Below are 5,436 nucleotides of genomic sequence, written 5' to 3'. Positions count from 1 at the left end.
CATCCAGTGACAATTTCTATCTACTTGCTGGTGGTTTCTTATCTGTTCCCATTGCCCCTGTAGCTCTGTCTCTTTCTGTGTTGTACCCTTTCTCCAGACAAGACCTCTGTCTCCTATCTTGTCAGGCAGATTAAGAGTCATGTTTCAGTAGGGCTGTGATCCCTGCAGATAGGCACAGTGCTGTAAAGATCCTGTAGATCCCAGTTTTACAGCTCTATATGATAAGATTTCTTTTGCAGGCAGAATTTGGCCACAAAGCTGAGAATCCATTTAAATTATTCTGATGATCTACTCAGAGCATATCAAGCTTTTGTTATGAGATTAATATTTGGGTATGTTTTACAGAAATTTTTCTATCAGCAAACAAGAATAATCCAAATCTGTATGTTTTACCAAAATGTGCCAGTTTATGCATAAGAATAAAGGCAAGAAATCTAAAGAAAATATTTTGACTTGCTTGTATACTGTTGAGATATGGAAAAAAATGCTTCACTTTTTTACTTCAGTTTTCCTGGACTTCTCTAGCAAAGCAAGTCTGTATCAAAACTAAACATTTCACCATATTAGAGTAGCTCTTCTTTTCACATTATGTTTTCCTTTGTTGTTACAATTTTGAGTGGAATCAAGGTTTGTCAAGCATACTTTAGAACAGCATTTCCTTTTTTGCCAGCTATATCTATGCTTAGCGTTCAGTCATTACTCTTCTTCTTGGCAAAGGAAAGGAACAGAGGGAAACAGCATGCTCAACTGAGACTCTAGATTGTAACAGATGCTGTGACCCATAGTTCCCTACCTGTTTAGAGAAAGCAGCCCCAAGTTCTGGGCTTGAAAGGGAGCCATTCAGATCAGTAGGTATAATTTCCCAACCCACAACAAACATCTTAATTGTTTGTTATTTTTATCTTTTCCCTAAGCATGAAGTATCCTTAGATACTTCAGATACTTTTAGCACAATTACTCTTAGCTGTGAGATGCTGACCAATTCAGCAGTTAATACATTTTGCTGTTTACATGCATATGTCTCCAAAGGGACCATAATAACAAGATATAGAACAACATACTGAACTCATGAGTCTTCATACCTTCCTGTCTCAGTCTGGATCTTTGTTTTCACACAACACCACTTCAATAACGAACATAAGCATGGGATGAAGAAATCTGCTAGGGAGAGATATTTGCTGTGTCAGGATAAAGGAAATAGCAGCAGCTGGAAATAACAAGTCTGTATAATCCACAAGAAGTATATATACATGCACATTTCACCTTAGAATATTTTTTTGTCCTCAGCAGAACCATAAGAATTGAGTTTTTATTTCATATAAGTAAACAAATTCAATAAATGTATTCCCAGCTTTTACTGCTCTGGTATTTCTTCCATTCGTTCTTTCAGTGTCAGACAATTACAGCTCCATTGGTGTTGTAGGAACAAGGTTACATGAAAATAGAAATACTAGAAACGGTACCTTCACAACGTATAACCAAACATGAGGAACATGCAATGAGGAACACCATCTACAAGAGCAGCCACAGCCTTGTATAACTAACTAACCCTTCATCAAATTCTCTCCAAGAGGCTCCAAAAATATCAACAAATATCCTTTTGCCTGAGTCATCTTTGTCTTGTCAGCTTATGATATATGTCTTCATCTTTATTTTTTTCTGTATGTGTGATATTTTCTGAGACCTCTTCAGTAAATGACACGATCTCTCAACAATACTATAAGTTTGTATGCCATCACTCTTTCTCTGAAGGTGTCCACATGTGCCGACAAATGAAGATGGAGCTAAAATATTTAATTCAGCCTTAATTCATTTCTCAGTAGGGTGATTTTTATATCAGATTTACTAGGTCTATTACAGTATTTCTTTATTTTCTTGTGGCATAGCAACAAGCAAATCAGACCTCAGAAATATATCCTGACCTTGTGATAGCATTTATGGTTAAAATAGATCCAAAAAGAGCTGACTTTTAGATTCTTTCCATTTCCATGTTCTTCTTTTGCCCAGTGGACGTAAATGAAAAGGAAAAGAAAAAAATTTAGCTCCATTGTATTGATTCCATATCTGCGGAATGCATTAGCTGTGAATCTACTAAATTATCATGAAATGGATGGTTGACTACTGACTAGCAGAAATAATACTTCAGTAGACATTAAAAAAAAAAAAAAAAAGTCTTTAAATCTAAATGAGATGAGTAATAGAAAAGAATGGCCAAAACACAGATCCCAGTTTCAGCAAAAGCACTACAGAAGGTTTTTGACTTAAGGACCTCCTTAGGCTACACTGAAAAAACTGGATGTAAGTGAATACTTTCATTAAAGCACATGTGTAGATGCTTTGCTGAATTCAAATTAGCTTCTGTAGACATGAACATCTCAACCAATGAGTTTCCCTGAATACAAATGATGTGATTCAGAAACATGATCTGTCAGTGTAACTCTTACCCTAGGCCTTCCTTTATGATCAGTCCTTGCTAAAATTAGTCACAGAGTAAATGAGAAAATGCACTGTGTTCAGTGAATTTTCAGGAGATGCAAATATATAGATGGAGATGTTCTATGTTGAGGGTCAAAGCATTTCAGGATTCAATGACTTGAATGCTTAATCACTAATGTGCCTGAATCTCTGTGAAATAAAAGCATTGTTCCATATACTTATCTGCCTTTTAATTCCACATTACTTGCCACTAATTAGTTACGTGCCTTTTCTCATCTAATCTCCTTTTGTAAAATCTAATCATCAAATAAGCATTTATCAAATACACAAAGCCAGCTGATGCCTATCAACCAAAGCAGATAATTATTCTTGCAGATAAAAAATGAATGCCTATCTGAAAGCTCACCCTTGCTGCACGAGTTACAGATAACAGAATGAGATAATTTATGCACTTTTCAAAATTACCTATGATGCTGGGGGAGGGCTGGGGGAGCTCAGCTGGAGAGACCTGGTTCATGTTGCACTCATGCTTGGCCCACGCAGAATTAAGAAATTAATATTCAAAACAAGCTTCAGCAACCACACAGAAAATTTTGTTTTCTATTTATAATTACTTCTTGTCCAGGTTTCCAATCTTCCTGGTAATGGTGTCAAATTCCCTTCTGGATCTTCCTCTACAAATTATTTGCTGTTTCACTTCCACTCTGTCTGTACCACTGTTACACTTTGGACTAAATCACTCACTTCCTTTGGAGAGTTTTCTGCTTCAGTACTGTAGTCAGATAGCGACAACCATACAAAATAATGTGTTAGGAGTCAGTGGCTAAGCATACCCTAAACTGAAAAACAGCTGTAGCTTGATGCAGAGTCCCACAGAATAAAAGGAGCCAAATTCTTTTTAATTTAGAAATAGAGTCCATACAATCCATTGTACGAACCATTGTATGAAACCATTTGCATGGTTACATTAATCTGTCTACTCTTTTTTTTTGAATGCATCAACAAGTCTCTCAATGTCATATAACCTAGGAGTAAAAGTCTCAGAAATAAAGAGTTCTGATGAATTTCATGGAAATTTGTGTATAGATAGAGAAGGAGACTGGTATCTCCCTCACTACAATCTCCTTTCAGGTAGCTGGAAGTATGAGGTCATCCTTCAGCCCCTTCTTCTCCAAACTAAACAATCTGAGAACCCTCAGCAAGACTTCCTGTAAGTCTTGTTTTCTAGTCCCTTCATTAGCTTTATTGCTCTTCTCTTTACACATTTGAGCAATTCAATATCCTTCCTGCAGTGGGAGTCCCAAAATTTAACACAATTGTTTAAGGTTCAGTCTCACCAGTGCTGCAGGCAAGGTAACAATCATTTCCTGCTCCTACTGGCCACACTATTTCTGATGCAGATCATGATGACAGCGGGCATAGTGCTGGTTCATGCTCATCCAACTGTTGACCAGCAGGCCCAGTTCCTTTTCTGTTGGTCAATTTCTAGCCACTCTTCCCCAAGCCTACACAGCTATGTTATAACCCAAAGGCACTTAATCTTGCTGAGTGTCATACAATTGGAATTGGCCTATTGATCTAGCCTATCTAGATGCCTCTGCACAGAGTTTCAGTCCTCAAGCAGACTAAAAGTCCTGCACAACTTAGTAACTTGGTGTTACTCATCAAGATTGCTGACAAAAATACTAAACAAAACTGGCCTTGTCCAGGGGAGCACCATTTGAGATCAACCAACAACTAGATTTAACTCTATTCATAATGACTTTTTAGATGTCAAATATCTCCTCTGCTGGGGAGCACCCCTGGACCAGCCAACTACAAGACTGAATTCAAGTTAGAGAGCTACTCTAATAATTAGAGTTGCTACTTTCAGTCCTCAGACAATTGGCTGATACAAGAGTGCCAAGTGTGTTTCTAAAAGGCTGGTGACCTGTGAGTAGTGGACTATTTTCGGGTGAATTATCTATCAGAGGAGGAATTACCTTGTCTAGACATTTGTCAGTGACCTTAGTGGGTCAACATAGCTGTGTATCACTTCTAAGGACCACCACACAGTAGATCACAGATTTCTTTGCATAAGTTAGCTATGCAAGTGCCTCACATAAGAATTCTACTCTCTTATTTTATACCTGATAAGAAGAGTGTCTCACCACAAGTGAAATCAATGATTTCACTATTTGTAATATCTTCTAAGTGAAGAGGCTGGAAATTGCACGGGTAGATAGGTAGGTAGGTAGGAAGGTAGGTATGTAGGTAGGTAGGTATGTTCTTTTTTATCATTAAGTAAAGGTATTCACTTCTCTTCCATGGTCACAGATCTAGTTTTAAATGCATAGGCACACAAATGACAGTAAATCATTGGGTACAGCAGTCTTCAAGGGAAGAAAAGCTTTGGTAGACTTCATTTAGAATGACTCATCTTTGATAATGAATAATTAATACTAAAAAGAGTAAAGAGTAAAGCTTGCCACAATCTTGTAAGATCCAGTCACATTCTTTTGATCCTTGTCTGCCAAATTATACCATATAAGTTATCTTCCATCATGTGCACATCCTGAAGAATTCACATCCTCTGCCTGTAAGATTCTATCACCATCCAGTTTCTGCTGAGAGAAAAAAGATTAAGATTGGCAAAAGTTTTGCAAAAAATGCTGGCTTCCTTGAAAGAGTATTAGAAATCATTGGGTTTATGCAAGTGGACTTAAATGAGATCTCAGACATGCTATAATTGACTAGAGTGAGAGGTCAGAAAGCATATGGGAAGAAATCAACCAGAGTAATTCACTTGATATTAGCGAATAATTAAAAGTATGAAAATGCCCAGCAACATAGGTCATTTCCATCCATTGCATGACTGGATGTGACTGAAGAGTTGACTGGTTTTGACATCGACAGCAAAAGAATGGAGAATTACTGATTACAACTGCTTGTCATTAATTCTGACAAACACTTGCAGTTTGAGCACAAGAAACCTCTTTATGTTGGAGCAAAACTCTAGCA

This window comes from Phasianus colchicus, chromosome Z, assembly GCF_987193195.1.
Source record: "Phasianus colchicus chromosome Z, bPhaCol1.hap1.1, whole genome shotgun sequence".
Classification (NCBI taxonomy): Eukaryota; Metazoa; Chordata; class Aves; order Galliformes; family Phasianidae; genus Phasianus; species Phasianus colchicus.
The sequence above is the reverse complement of the archived record's forward strand: the minus strand, read 5'-3'. Positions refer to the sequence as shown.